This window comes from Bufo gargarizans, chromosome 1, assembly GCF_014858855.1.
Source record: "Bufo gargarizans isolate SCDJY-AF-19 chromosome 1, ASM1485885v1, whole genome shotgun sequence".
NCBI lineage: Eukaryota > Metazoa > Chordata > Amphibia > Anura > Bufonidae > Bufo > Bufo gargarizans.
In genome coordinates this window covers 276,173,685-276,190,575 of record NC_058080.1, presented here as the reverse complement: position 1 = coordinate 276,190,575, position 16,891 = coordinate 276,173,685, and positions in this window count along the sequence as shown.

The following is a 16,891-nucleotide window of genomic DNA, read 5'->3' as shown; positions in this document are numbered from 1 at the left end:
CATGGGACAATGTGCAAAGCGCAAATTGCCCAGAGATGTGGCGAAGTACATTATGCACTTTGTCCCAGGTGAAAGGAGAGGTTTGCAGCAGCTCTGTGTGAAAGGGCCCTAAGACCCGTGTGTGCCTGTCCTGTGTCACGGAATCCCTATACTAAGTATACCTGTGTGTGGTACTTCCGGAAACACTCCCCTAAGCATAGGGCAGGGTGGTCAGGGCAGTCAGGACAGAAATAGCGGGTGTCACGCCTTATTCCACTCCTGCTACAAACACGACATCTTTTTCGGGGTGACGCTTGGTTTGAGGTACCAGCAACGACATTGGGGAAATGTCGCTCGGGTAGACGGCTCACTACACTGGTGGTTGGGGCCACAGAACCTCCTGGATACAGGAGGTTCTCGATCTCTTTCTGAAATTTGAGGAAGGATCCTGTTCTCCCAGCCTTACTGTAGAGAACAAAACTATTGTACATAGCCAATTGAATTAGGTATACAGACACCTTCTTATACCAGCGTCTGGTCCTGCGGGAGAGTAAATAAGGAGCCAACATCTGGTCATTGAAGTCCACCCCTCCCATGAGCAAATTATAGTTGTGGACCGAGAGGGGCATTTCAATGACACTGGTTACCTGTTCAATTTGGATTGTCGTGTCTGCGTGAATTGAGGAGAGCATGTAAACGTCACGCTTGTCTCTCCATTTCACCGCGAGCAGTTCTTCGTTACACAAGGCAGCCCTCTTCCCCCTTGCAAGATGGGTGGTAACGAGCCGTTGGGTCGCGCGGTGCCACAGCAGCCAATCTGTTCTAGAAACAAATGCCTGAAGAGGGGCACACTTGTGTAGAAATTGTCCACATAAAGGTGGTACCCCTTGCCAAATAAGGGTGACACCAAGTCCCAGACTGTCTTCCCACTGCTCCCCAGGTAGTCAGGGCAACCGACCGGCTCCAGGGTCTGCTCTTTACCCTCAGAGACACGAAATTTGTGCGTATAGCCTGTGGCCCTTTTACAGAGCTTATACAATTTGACCCCATACCGGGCGCGCTTACTTGGAATGTATTGTTTGAAGCCAAGGTGCCCGTTAAAATGTATCAGGGACTCGTCTATGCAGATGTTTTGCTCAGGGGTATACAAATCTGCAAATTTAGTGTTAAAGTGGTCTATGAGGGGCCGAATTTTGTGGAGCCGGTCAAAAGCTGGGTGGCCTCTGGGACGAGAGGTGCTGTTATCACAAGTGCAGGAAACGCAGGATGGTCTCAAATCGTGTCCTGGACATGGCAGCAGAGAACATGGGCATGTGATGAATTGGGTTCGTGGACCAATATGACCGCAATTCATGCTTTTTTGTCAGGCCCATGTTGAGGAGAAGGTCCAGAAAAGTCTTAAGTTCAGAAACTTGGACGGGTTTCCACCGGAAAGACTGGGCATAAAAGCTTCCCAGGTAGGCAGCTATAAATTGAGTGGCATACCGGTTTGTTTCTGCCACGACTAAGTCAAAGAGCTCCGCAGTGAAGAACAGCTCAAAAAACCCCAGTGCCGATCCGATCTGAGCTGTCTCAACCCGAACTCCAGACTCGGCGGTGAAAGGGGGAACTACTGGTGCGGCTGAAGATGGGGACTGCCAATCAGGGTTTGCCAGCACCTCAGGGACTCTAGGGGCTCTACGGGCCTGTCTGTGCGGTGGCTGCGACGGGGGAACGACTGCACGTGCCACCGTACCAGCTTCAACTGCCCTTCTCGTGCTCGCCACTTCACCATGTTCTACGGCAGTGCTGGTACTAGGTCCAGGATGGGCTGCGCTGCTGGTATATGCCTCACCACGTAATCCGACAGCTCCAGCCCCACTCTGCTGCCCTTGAAGCGGATCCTGCGCAACCTGTGGTCTAGCAACACGGGGCGGGGTACGCCTGGAGGTATCAGGGATCTCAACCTCATCGTCCGAACTTTGGGTCAGACTGCCACTGCTTTCTACAGGTTCGTATTCTGACCTGCTGGATTCGTCAGATGAGGGTTTGCATTCTTCATCCGACTGGGTCAGAAGCCTGTATGCCTCTCCAAAAGAATACCCCTTCCTTGCCATTTGGTAAACTAAATTTAGGGAGTATTCCCTGAGACTACCCAAGAAAAAAAGCAAGCCTATCTTATAAATGGGAGGCTAGCGAAGTACAGGAAGCCGATGCGATTGATAAAAAATATCAAAACTGATTTTTTTTTTATCGCCACAGCGCTTGTGTAGTGATTGTGCAGCGTGGGTGAACGCACGTGTGGGCGACCGATCAGGCCTGATCGGGCAAACACTGCGTTTTGGGTGCTTTATCAGCGAATCAGTGACTGCGGTGCGGTGGGATGGGCGCTAACTGAAGCTAACTACCTACCAAAGGGGCCTAAACTAACCTAAACCTAACTGTCAATACTGGTGGAAAAAAAAATGGGACAGTTTACACTGATCACTTTTTTCCCTTTCACTAGTGATTGACAGGGGTGATCAAGGGGTTAATTGGGGTGATGGGGGGGTGATCTGAGGCTAAATATGTTGTGCTTGGTGTACTCACTGTGATCTGTGCTCCTCTGCTGGGACCAACCGACGAAAAGGACCAGCAGAGAGCACAGAAGCCATTTAACACATTATATTTATAAATATAATGTGTTTTATGGCTTGTGATTAGTTTTTTTAAAAGTCACCAACCTGCCAGCGCTGATCATTGGATGACAGACTGGTGACCAACTCCTTCTGTTCTGCGACTTTTGCCGACCCGCACTGCGCATGTGCGGGCCGGATATGTGCGTCATCTTGTGTCTTGCGAGATGACGCATCGATGCGTCCAGGAGGAATAACCTGGCCACCCGCAGGACGCATCCCTGCATTAGGCGGTCGGGAGGAGGTTAAAGAGTTTCTGCTTGAATTTCTTTGCAGGATGTCAGAATAGCCTGCCAGAGCTACTGTTTTGATGTGAATTGCCTTCTACCCTCATAGATCCTTTGCTTGAGGATACTCTAAAGGTTCTCTCCTTTTATGTCCATTGCAGCCAATGACTCAGAGGTATTCTTTGCAGCATGAGATGAGGTGTATTGTCATACATGAAGATGAATTTGCTGCGAAAGGCACGGTTCTTCTTTTTGTACCATGGAATAAAGTGGTCAGTCAGAAACAGTATATATAATTTGCTGAGATAATTTTTATACCTTCAGGGACCCTAAAGAGGCCTATCAGCGCTTTCCTCATGATTCCGGCCCAAAGAATGACTCTGCCACCTCCTTACTGAAATCGCAGCCTTGTTGGGACATGGTGGCCATCCACCAACCATCCACTACTCCATCCATCTAGACCATCCAGGGTTACATGACACTCATCAGTAAACAAGACTGTTTGAAAATTAGTCATCATATATATCTGGGCCCACTGCAACCAATTCTGCTTGTGAGCACTGGTTACGGGGGGCCAAATAGTAGGTTTATGCACAACTGCAAGCCTCTGGAGGATCCTACACCTTGAGGTTCGCTGGACTCCAGAGGCACCAGCAGCTGCAAATACCTGTTTGCTGCTTTGTAATGGTATTTTAGCAGCTGCTCTCTTAGGCCTCATGCACACGACAGTTGTTTTTCTCGGCCTCCGTTCAGTTTTTTTGTGTGGATAGGATGGAGACTCATTCATTTCAATGGGTCAGCAAAAAAATGCTGATAGTTCATCCGTTTGTGTTCCTCGTCCGTTGTCCGTGTTTCCCTTCAGCAACAAAAAAAAGTGCATGTCCTACTTTTCTCACATTTGCGGACAAGGATAGGCATTTATTACAAGGGATCTGTGGAAAAAAACGGATCCTCCCAAAAACAAAAACGGATAACACACTTTGCAGATGCAAAAAACAACTGTCGTGTACATGAGGCCTAAGGCCGTGTTCCGCGGCCGAGAGCGGACCATGGAAACCCGGCCGGGATTCCTCCTGACAGCATGAGAGCACAGCGTCATTAGTTGCTATGACGCCGTGCGCTTCATGCAGCCGCTGCTGTACAGTAATACACTAGTATATGCCAATCTTAATACAAAACTTAACTGGCAGATGCTTTTTACCTCTTAATAATTTGGGATCATCCTTGGCAGTTCAATTCATACGAAAAAGAAATCTATACCAACAAGTTATTGTGTAAAAAAAAAGTTGAAAAGAACCATAAAAATAATACAGTGAATACTGTAATATCAAAGCCCCCAAAACCTTGGCGGAATTGTGTGGTTTTTTTTCAATTTGACCCCACAAAGATTTTTTCCTCGTTTTCCATTATAAGACATGGTAAATTAAATAATGCCATTAAGAATACAATTGGTCCCGCAAAAACTAAGCCCTGATATAGCTATGTGAACAGAAAATGTAAAAAGTTATGGCTCTTGGAATATGGGGAGTTAAAAATGAAACTGCAAAAATAAAAAAGGGAATACAAATATTACAGTGGCTCCAACCTCTCGTACCAACTGGATGCGGTGCACAACCCTTGCGGCCTACTCCTGGTCGCAGAGAGAGATATATATATTATGGTAGGGGCACTCAACTATCTGGTACCAGATGGACAATCAATATGGTAATTAATATATTCAAATAACATAGATAAAACGGAGTAGATATAAAGATAGAAATACTGGGCACTCTCACTTTATGGTGAATCAAACACTTTATTATACATATAATTAGTTAATATATAAACGCATAATCATAATAAAACCATCAATTGGACTTGAATAGAATTAATAAAACACTAAAAATACTACCTAAAAATTCAACAATCAAGATAAAAATATATATTATAATTCCACGATAGGACTAAAATGGTGACTAGTCCATAGAGATAAATGAACAATGAAATCCTGACTGCTTGCTACTAGTGGTCTTGTAGCTACAAGCAATATTATCGCAATGTAATTTAAAGTTCACAGTTTATATTCCCTTTAAGAAGATTTAGGAAGCTACAGTCAATGTGGTTCACCTAGGTGAGTATACTCGCGGCGTCCCGCTTTTACTCACTGTGCAGTGTAATTTTTTTTGCCGGTAACCTTGCGATCCAAGCACTCCTCACTACTCCTGCCGTAGCTGTATATTTCTAAGGCGTTCGTTCCGGTGTCACTGCGGTCCTCTGGCTACCGCTCCGTAGTTGCTTAGAGCCGGCAAGCCCTGGGACTCACAGTGCCTTTCCCCACGTCAGCTGTCCTGCGACACGATACCTTGTATCCTCGTGCTCTGCGTTTGTAGCCGCCAGCGTGTCAGGGCTTAGTAAGTCACGGAATCCTTGGGTAATTTAAAGTACAACCCAGCCTTGGTAATTCCAGCATATATTTCTTATAATTGATCAGGGGGTCTCTTCACCAAACGCGTTTCGGGGTACTTTGCCCCTTCCTCAGATGTATTCTTTTAAGTGTTCGTAACCCCTTAGGATTTGTAGGATACTTTGAGTTTCGTAGCTGCTATAACCAGATGCGTTTCGGGATCTGAACTTGCCCCTTCCTCAGTGAAACGCGCCTGGTTATAGCAGCTACAAAACTCAAAGGATCCTACAAATCCTATGGGGTTACGAACACTTCAAAGAATACATTGATTACAGTCAAATAGGCGCGCGCCTAATTAACATAAATCTCACAAGCGGATCCAGCCTTCGAAACCTCCCCCTTTCGATCACGTGGATATACTCCGATCACGTGACTGGGATCACGTGAACAAGGCGGAAGGTCCTAGATACCTGCTCTGGCGTCCGACCGCATGCAGACCTGACCTTCCAAGAGGGACTGAATCGGACCACACGCCTTCTGGAGGGGTAACGTACTGAGCAATCTGCGTATATACACCTACGCTTATGCCCTATTTAGATACCGTATGCACATTACAGTTCATGCCTATAACGGAGCATTGATATATTGGGAAGCAGGTTGCAGCATTTTCTATCAGCATCACCTCATGCAGAGGTAGTAGTGTACCTGGCTAGTATACCTGGAGTTTGTTGGCTACGGCATTGCAGACTTATATAAACTCATTTATCCCATACAGGGGACTTAGAGCTCGGACGATTAGTCCCGGGACATACCACAATACCAGGAACATTCAGTGATTTACAATCTGTTTTATGATTTTATATACATTTTTATCCTTATTTTTATGGCACCATTATATGTGTGATTTAAAGTTTTATGGCATTATATTGTTTTGATGAAGATAACATTCAACATCTACTCCGTTTTATCTATGTTATTTGAATAAATTTATTACCATATTGATTGTCCATCTGGTACCAGATAGTTGAGTGCGCCCTACCATAATATAAAAATAAAAAAGGGCCCTTTCTTTAAGGGGTTAAAGGTTTGTTTTTAAAGGCATCAGCAAATAAAATGTGTTGCTAATATGCATATAAAAGTCATGCTTTACAAATAAACTAACAGAAAAAAGCATGAGATAAAACTATTTACTAACTGTAACACCACACGTGGTATATGTGATCAAGAAAGAAAGGATTAGGGAATTTATTAGACATTCTGATAATGCTGAAACTCGTAATCCTCCTAACGTCTTTTGTCTTAAATTTTGAGGACTAGAATTAATGTATCATCCACTGACAGTAGAAGATTGGTGGAGAACCCTCCCGAATCATGAAAGCTATTGGATTTTTAGGTTATAAAGCACATGCCCAAATGGTCTAAATGTAGGGAAAGCTTTAAAGGGGTTTTCCAAGTGTTTTTTTTTTCCACTGATGATCTACAGTATTCTCTGGATATACAGGTATAATGGCCTAATGGGCCCCAGTTGATATATAACAGAGATGTTTCAATATAAGGAATACATTCCAGGAGGGTAATGGGGAATAGTAGGAACTCTTCAGCTTTCGGACTGCTTTAAGAAATCTTGTTATAAAGTGTCTGGGGCCAGAGCAGTTTTTAGAGTTCATGCCACTCTAGACACCCCCCTCTATGGATTTCCATATAATTTAGACAGCTGAAAGCCAAATGCTCCGTAGGCTGTCAGCAATTCCTCAAAACTCACCTATAAGCATGCACTCATAACTGAAAGTCACGATGCAAAAAGATAATTACAAAACACCATGGGGTAGATTATACTACGGTTTATTCAGATGGCTGTATATTTTTTGTAGTCTGCCAAAATGCTGATTTTTCTTGATTTTTTTTTTTGTGGTCAGTCCAGCATGTCCGCAAAAAAAAAAACGGATTGCATCGCTCGTTTTTGTGGACCCATAGACTTGAATGGGGCCACGTCCCAATTTCCACTGACAAGTATAGGACTTTTATTTGTTTTGCAGGGCTGTGGAACGGAAGAAAAGATGCAGACAGCACATGGAGTGTGCCTGATTAGCCGATGAACTTCACTTCCTTCCTACTAGTCCTGAAGGCGCCAAAAGAGGTGTGGAGGAGGATACCGTCTCTACACATCATACAGAGAGGGGGGCGCGCCCTGGCTGCACTGCCGGCTTTACATTATACAATAGAAAACAGCAGGCTACAGCCAGTAAGCTCCTCCCTCCTTTGATCTTGCTTGTGGCCTGTGGTTCCCCCCACCATTCACCACCTGCCCTTGGCCTGCTGCCTCCCTCCGCCATCCTCACCAGGCCAAGCCCCCTGCCCCATTTTCAGCAAACACTATGTTTATAGCTGCCCAGCTCTGAATCCTCCTTCTGCAAATGGCAGGGGGAGGAGCCGGAGCATCTCCTCTCTTACATAGCGCCACCTACCTCTTACATCCAGCGATGTCACCTTTGATGTAGATGTTTCCTCATCTTCTCCATTCAGACCATCCCGCCATGCTGATTTTTCAGTCATCTCTCGTCTCTGCAGAGATTGACAGACATTAGTTTCCCATTTTTCCATCATCCTAACATCTTCTGAACACCCCATACTTCCACCCCCAATACTGTGCACCATAATACTATACTGCAGAAACAGTCCCCCTGAAAATACTAGTACCATACAGAAAGTGCCCACTTCCAATAATTATTGGCACATAGTGCTCTAAAAAAATAACTGAGCCCAGCAACTAGTGTCCCTGACACTAATAGTATGAACATAATGTCCCCCCAAAATAATTTTGCTAAGCTGATACTGTGCCAGGGTGCCCACCAAAGTAATAGTGCTCCCCAAAGTCCCACACTTAGTAGTAATAATGCCCCCATAGTGCCCATACTAGTAATCATGCTCCCCATAGCCCCCCAGTAGTAGCAAAGCTAACCATAATACCCCCTAGTAGTAATAATTATCTTTATAATATGACAGTACAAGTACTAAGACAGTACCTTTTAGTGTCGGCAGTTGAGCTAATGTCCCCATAATGTTTACCAGTATAAAATGCCCCTTCTTAGTGTCCCTGTCATGGAACCATGAACCAGACGTACAACAAGAGATAAGTGGAAATAAGAAAGGCTTTATTGCAAATCAAGCTGTAAGCAAAAGTCCAAGCGGATGGCTAAACCGAAGCAGGGTCTTGCGTAGACAGGGGTCAGGAACTGGAAGGGTAGTCAGACGAAGCCTGGATCAGGAACCGGAAGGGTAGTCAGACGAAGCCTGGATCAGGAACCAGCAGGGTAGTCAGACGAAGCCAGGATCAGGAACCAACGGGGTAGTCAGACGAAGCCAGGATCAGGAACCAACGGGGTAGTCAGACGAGGCCAGGATCAGGAACCAACGGGGTAGTCAGACGAGGCCAGGATCAGGAAGCAGCAGCAGTCTTAGAAGCATGTGAACACAGGAGGACCAAGCAAGGAACTGAAGCCACAGACCTCCTATATATATGAGCTAGGCATCCAGCTCCTCCCAGTAGGAAGGAGAAGCCGCAGGGTGGGAGGCTACAAGAAACCCAGAAACCAAGATGGCCGCCAGCACATGTCAAACGAAGGAGAACAGTGAGAAGGTAAGACCATGACAGTCCCCAGCAGATGCCCCTATAGTGCTCCTCTCCCCCATAGTGCCCCTATACCCTGTGCCAGTAAAAATGTCCCTTCTTAGTGCCACCAGATGCCCCCATAATGTGCCAGTAAAAAATGCCCCTTTAGTGCCACCAGATGCCCCCATAGTGCTCCTTTTCCCCATAGTGCCCCCATAATGTGCCAGTAAAAAATGCCCCTTTAGTGCCACTGTAGGCCGTGTACCGGGGTGGACTCCCTAGGATACAGCAAAGTCACAGACAAGGAAATCGACACTGACACCAGCTTAATATGCAAGAACAGAAATTTTACTTAGGCAAAAAATAATAACACAGGCATAACTAAAACAATACAAATACGCATAGAAAACGCTATATCCCAGACCCACAGTCAATGTCCCTGCCCATTGGACAGGCCTAGCCAATGGCAGACACAGCAGTGCCTGCAAGTCGTGCTGTGCCGCTACAGAGGACTGACCTAGCCAATGGCGGACACAGCAGATCCTGCAACGTCAATACTGCGCCGCAGAACAGTCCCGAACAACCTGGCAATAACACAACCCTAACTAGCTATCTAGTTTCAGGCCTAGGCTTAGTCTCTGTTTTTCAGGCGCCACTAGTGTAAAGCATGGAGTAAACGGGTGTACTGACCTTCGTCCGTTCTGGGCCCTAGGATGCCGCTTACCCGGGATGGCCACCAAGCTCTCAGCAACCGTGCGGCCTTGCTTGATGATCCACACACTGAAACTGGTCTTACTGGGACAACCTCTCTATCAAAGAACAACAATTGAATGCCCAATGTAAAATATATATTATTTTATTTAATCAAAATAGACAATACATGATTTTTATAATAATAGGAATAACAAAAATTAATAGTGATTTATGGCCAATGTCACTTTTGATAATTTGGGCATATGTGTTGTTATTTAATGATGGTTTATGATTATCTAGATAGTATTATGAAATGTATTTGTGTATATTTGTGGGACACTTAGGGATCATGATGATTATCGGATGATATTATATTATCTGTGCACTGTATTGATTTTTTGTAATGTGTTGGTAATCATGTAGTGTATTCGGCATATATGATGTTGTATGTGTAGGATAATCTATTTGATCATGTCTGATATTTGTTCTGTGTGCATGACGATCCTGTTATGAGATATGTTCATGTTGTGGTTTACTGTGAAGAGTTCTCTTTCTGCAATATATGATGTCTACTTGTGATGTATATCCCGATTGTATTGTCATGTGGTGGTGCACGCGTGTGTGACTTGCACTATTGTATGATTGTTATATTATGGAGCTATAGTATGTGTAATGGTGCTGTGGTGGTGATAATGTGGATTTCTGCACACTTTGATGTGCGGTATGCGCGGTGCCCCTCCACGTAACAATATGATGTATGGGGATGATATATATGCTCTTTTGAAAGAGGTCTATTTGGAATGTGCCTTAATATGCCGAAACCCTATACTCACTGTTAAACCTTCCTGCTAATAACTAAATATATACAGGTCCTTCTAAAAAAATTAGCATATTGTGATAAAGTTCATTATTTTCTGTAATGTACTGATAAACATTAGACTTTCATATATTTTAGATTCATTACACACAACTGAAGTAGTTCAAGCCTTTTATTGTTTTAATATTGATGATTTTGGCATACAGCTCATGAAAACCCAAAATTCCTATCTAAAAAAATTAGCATATTTCATCCGACCAATAAAAGAAAAGTGTTTTTAATACAAAAAAAGTCAACCTTCAAATAATTATGTTCAGTTATGCACTCAATACTTGGTCGGGAATCCTTTTGCAGAAATGACTGCTTCAATGCGGCGTGGCATGGAGGCAATCAGCCTGTGGCACTGCTGAGGTGTTATGGAGGCCCAGGATGCTTCGATAGCGGCCTTAAGCTCATCCAGAGTGTTGGGTCTTGCGTCTCTCAACTTTCTCTTCCCAATATCCCACAGATTCTCTATGGGGTTCAGGTCAGGAGAGTTGGCAGGCCAATTGAGCACAGTAATACCATGGTCAGTAAACCATTTACCAGTGGTTTTGGCACTGTGAGCAGGTGCCAGGTCGTGCTGAAAAATGAAATCTTCATCTCCATAAAGCTTTTCAGCAGATGGAAGCATGAAGTGCTCCAAAATCTCCTGATGGCTAGCTGCATTGACCCTGCCCTTGATAAAACACAGTGGACCAACACCAGCAGCTGACATGGCACCCCAGACCATCACTGACTGTGGGTACTTGACACTGGACTTCAGGCATTTTGGCATTTCCCTCCCCCTAGTCTTCCTCCAGACTCTGGCACCTTGATTTCCGAATGACATGCAAAATTTGCTTTCATCCGAAAAAGGTACTTTGGACCACTGAGCAACAGTCCAGTGCTGCTTCTCTGTAGCCCAGGTCAGGCGCTTCTGCCGCTGTTTCTGGTTCAAAAGTGGCTTGACCTGGGGAATGCGGCACCTGTAGCCCATTTCCTGCACACGCCTGTACACGGTGGCTCTGGATGTTTCTACTCCAGACTCAGTCCACTGCTTCCGCAGGTCCCCCAAGGTCTGGAATCGGTCCTTCTCCACAATCTTCCTCAGGGTCCGGTCACCTCTTCTCGTTGTGCAGCGTTTTCTGCCACACTTTTTCCTTCCCACAGACTTCCCACTGAGGTGCCTTGATACAGCACTCTGGGAACAGCCTATTCGTTCAGAAATTTCTTTCTGTGTCTTACCCTCTTGCTTGAGGGTGTCAATGATGGCCTTCTTGACAGCAGTCAGGTCGGCAGTCTTACCCATGATTGCGGTTTTGAGTAATGAACCAGGCTGGGAGTTTTTAAAAGCCTCAGGAATCTTTTGCAGGTGTTTAGAGTTAATTAGTTGATTCAGATGATTAGGTTAATAGCTCGTTTAGAGAACCTTTTCATGATATGCTAATTTTTAGAGATAGGAATTTTAGGTTTTCATGAGCTGTATGCCAAAATCATCAATATTAAAACAATAAAAGGCTTGAACTACTTCAGTTGGTGTCTAATGAATCTAAAATATATGAAAATCTAATGTTTATCAGTACATTCCAGAAAATAATGAACTTTATCACAATATGCTAATTTTTTTTAGAAGGACCTGTATAGGTGATGATCACAGTTAGAATTATTTTTCTGGGGCTTGTATACGTGATAACCCCCTCCCTTTTCTGTGAATCACCATATTATATATTTTATATACATTTGACATGTGTTCCATCTTTTGGTGGGCTATAGAAATACCGGCCGGGGGACTGCGGCCTCCAGGGGTTTTCTGTTGACCTCTCCAAACCTTTTTTGCTATTCCTATTATTATAAAAAATCATGTTTTGTCTATTTTGATGAAATAAAATAATATATATTTTACATTGGGCATTCAATTGTTGTTTGTTGGACAACACTTTAGGTTTCCATAGTTGTTTTTCTTGTTTGCCCTTAATTATGGCATTATGTCACGGACGGTGTACAGGAAACAAGACAAAGCAACATGCATATATGACTGAGTGGATCCAAAGCTAAGGAACCAAAAGGGAGACCCCTGCACCAGACCTGAGACTTTCCCTGGCTGCTCAGCCTATGCAAAGATCCCAGAGGTGGAAGGTTGCATATCCACGTACCTCGACTATATAACCCCTGAACACCCTACAATAGTGAGGGGACACGACCACCGGCTCCCTACACCAGACACTGAGGGAGTCAGGATCACCTGGGATCCAGCAAACAGAAAATAACAGATAAATGTTCAGCACTTAACTTTGTAGCAGACAGGAAAACAAGATCAGCATGCACACACACTCCAGGAAGTAGTATAAGCCGCCCAGTAATGCATTATGGGGCGGAATTTAAAGGGATGCAATCAGTCCAACTCCATGACAGCTGAGAGAGGCTAACGAGATGAGGAACTGAACAGCACAACAAAGAGAACTCAAGGAGGAGGTTCTGAAAGGCCTCTGTCAGAGCTTCTCAGCTGTCTGGTTGTGACACATTATAAGTGAGGCTTTTTTCTTGTTCGGTTCTCTCTTTCAAAGAGCTGGATTCAGTATGGAAACGACAGCTACTCTCCTTCCTTTGAGTGTCCATTCACTGCCGGACATCTGCAAGCCAGGATGGAATCGGATTCAGTCCCTCACAGCACAATCCTTCCACCATGTCAGATCAACACTTCCTGGTTCACTCACAAGCAGCAGCATGAGTCATCACCTACTTTACATATGCAAATCCCAGAGTGTGCTGGCTGTAGCTGCAAAACAGTGGCCTCTAGTGCCCGGAATGCCAAATGACAGTTTAAGTACACTTTAAACATAAACCTTATACAGGCAGAGCTTATTTACAATCTCACACCACCATATGCCATCATAGTGCTCCTCTTCCCCATAGTGTCCCCCATGTGCCAGTTCAAAAATATGTCCCTTTAGTGCCACCAGATGCCCCCATAGTGCTCCCCTGCTCCATAGTGTCCCCCATAATGTGCCAATAAAAAAATTCTCTTTAGTGCCACAAGATGCCCCCCATAATGTGCCAGTAAAATATGCCCTTTTAGTGCAACCAGATGCCCCCATAGTGCTCCTCTCCCTCATAGTGCCCCCTGTAATGTACCAGTAAAAAGATGCCCCCATAGTTCTTCTTTCCTGTATTGTGCCATGTAAAAAAAACAAAAAACCTGCGCTGTATGATGCCTAGCTCAGGCGACGTGATGATAATGACGCTAGTGCCCGCAGCCTATCAGAGGAACAGGGAAGGGAGACGTCTCTCTCCTACCTCGCGGCAGCATCCATCCGTATCATTGTCCTGAGAATGGTGATACAGATGAATATAGAGATGAGCGCTTTCACAATAGAAGCACTCATCTCCTAGTGCCCGGCTGCAGCCACTGACCCCCCCCCCCCTCTCTTCCCCACTTACATCCAGGGCTGCGCCGCCCAAGGCCTTACCTAATTTGCGGTGCGGCCCTGACACAAAAAAAAGAAACTGCATCTAGGGGGGTCTAGACCTGTTGGATGCACTCTGCCAGTGCGTCCCTGCATAAGAGGCAACCCAGACACAGTGGCGTAGCTATATGGGTTGCAGCGGTCGCAATTGCGACCGGGCCCCTAGGTCAGGGGGGCCCACGGGGCCCCCCCAGGAGAGACGGAGTGAAGCCTTGGCAGTGGCCTCTGATTTACAGAGTACCCTTTCAGCAAGGCAGCGCATTGCCCCTCAACCCTGTCGGCGCCCCGCTCTGGCGCAGCATGAAAAGGGACTGACAGGAGGGAAGCGCAAGTGTAGTGTGGCCGAGCTCTGTCCGGTCCGTGGTACAGGAGCTTTTGTTTCCTGTACCCGGCGGACTTAGTGTGCACTTCCTGTCACTTCCTGTCAGTCTGGCCGGGTACAGAAAACAAATGCTCCTGTACCACAGACCAGACAGAGCTTGGCCACGCTACACTTGAGGTGGGTGGGAAGAAAGAGAGAGAGTGACAAGGGAGGGAGGGAGGGGAAGAGAGAGAGTGACAAGGGAGGGAGGGAGGGGGAAGAGAGAGTGACAAGGGAGGGAGGGGGAAGAAAGAGAGAGTGACAAGGGAGGAGGGGGGAGAAAGAGAGTGACAAGGGAGGGAGGAGGGGGGAGAAAGAGAGTGACAAGGGAGGGAGGGAGGGGGGAGAAAGAGAGTGACAAGGAAGGGAGGGGGAGAAAGAGAGACAAGGGAGGGAGGGGGAGAAAGAGAGAGACAAGGGAGGGAGGGGGGAGAAAGGGTGACAAGGGAGGGGGAAGAAAGAGAGTGACAAGGGAGGGAGGGGGGAGAAAGAGAGTGACAAGGAGGGGAGGGGGGGAGAAAGAGTGACAAGGAAGGGATGGGGGAGAAAGAGAGTGATAAGGGAGGGAGGGGGGAGAAAGAGAGTGACAAGGAGGGGAGGGGGGAGAAAGAGTGACAAGGAGGGGAGGGGGGAGAAAGAGTGACAAGGAAGGGATGGGGAGAAAGAGAGTGATAAGGGAGGGAGGGGGGAGAAAGAGAGTGATGAGGGAGGGGGGAGAAAGAGAGTGATGAGGGAGGGGGGAGAAAGAGAGTGATAAGGGAGGGAGGGGGGAGAAAGAGTGACAAGGGAGGGAGGGGGGAGAAAGAGTGACAAGGGAGGGACGGGGGAGAAAGAAATTGACAAGGGAGGGAGGGGGGAGAAAGAGTGACAAGGGAGGGAGGGAGGAGAAAGAGAGAGTGACGAGGGAGGGGGGAGAAAGAGAGAGTGACGAGGGAGGGGGAGAAAGAGAGAGTGACGAGGGAGGGGGGAGAAAGAGAGAGTGACGAGGGAGGGGGGAGAAAGAGTGACAAGGGGGGGAGCGGGGAGAAAGAGCGACAAGGGGGGAGCGGGGAGAAAGAGAGTGACAAGGAGGGAGGGGGGAGAAAGAGAGTGACAAGGGAGGGAGGGATTGAGGAGAAAGAGTGACAAGGGAGGGCTGATGGAGAGGCACTGGGGGCTGCTATGAGGCTACTGGGGGCTGATGTAGAGGCACTAGGGGCTGGTGGAGAGGCACTGGGGGCTGGTGGAGAGGCACTGGGGGCTGGAGAAAAGGCACTGGGGGCTGGTGGAGAGGCACTGGGGGCTGCTATGAGGCTGAGGGCTGCTATGAGGCTACTGGCTGGGGGCTGCTGGAGAGGCACTGAGAGCTGCTATGAGGCTACTGGGGGCTGGTGGAGAGGCACTGAGAGCTGCTATGAGGCTACTGGGGGCTGGTGGAGAGGCACTGAGAGCTGCTATGAGGCTACTGGGGGCTGGTGGAGAGGCACTGGGGGCTGCTATGAGGCTACTGGGGGCTGATGGAGAGGCACTGGGGGCTGCTGGACAGGCACTGGGGGCTGCTATGAGGCTACTAGGGGCTGCTGGAGAGGCACTGGGGGCTGCTATGAGGCTACTGGGGGCTGCTATAAGGCATGGGGCTCTTATCTGAGGTCTGATTTGGGTCATTCATATTGGGGTCTGAGCTGAGGTCTGATCTGAGGTCTTATTGGGGTCTTATTAACATTGGGGATCCTTTTGGGGCTGTCAGCTGAGGTCTGATTAACATTGGGGGTCTGATTGGTGGTCTGACCTGAGGTGTATCGAAAAATATGTTTTTCTTATTGTCCTCCTCTAAAACTTAGGTGCATCTTATAGGGCGAAAAATAAGGCACTTGCTTGCTCCTCCTCCCGACCTTCCCTGCCCTTTGCGTACGCCGCATGCCGTGACTTCACGCGGAGGCACTGGATCTTGGGTGAGTTCCCACACTTTTTTTCCCAGGACTGTTGGTCTGGCAGTACTGTCCGGAAGTGGAGCGGCGGAGGAGAAGCTGCGTGCCGAGTGAGTGAGGTGAGGGCGGCTGTGGCGAAGTGACTAGCAGAGACTCGGAGACAGTCTCTGCTCTGGCAGTTGGATGCTTTCTAGTAGCTAGAGTACACTACCATCACATAGGATAGCAGTAGTGCGTCCTCTTACTAGCACCGTTCTAGCCACATGTGCAGCTGCAAATGAGCTCTGCAAGTAAGAGGACCCACTACTGCTATCCTACAAGTACTGTTAGATGTCACAGCAGAGTCCTATGAATCATGTGATGGTCTATGGCCCATAGACCATCACATTCATAGCACAAGCGGCAGCTATATCATCATCATCACTGCTTCATCATATGCCAGCAGGGTTATTAACATCGCCGCCAAGCCCGCCATTATTGCTCACACAGGGATGGTCAGCACTGGAAATATGGGATTGCAAGTGCAACACCTATGGGAGCAGTGACTGTCACCATATTGCCGTGAGTGACTGATTCCAGCACAAGCGGCAGCTATAATCATCAGTCACTCACAGCAATATGGTGACAGTCACTGCACCCATAGGGGTTGCAGTTGCAATCCCATATTTCCAGTGCTGACCAGCCCCGTGTGAGCAATAATGGCGGGCATATGATGAAGCAAACTGAAAGGATAAGTGAAGGAAAATTAAGAACTATGTACCTCCCATGCTGCAGA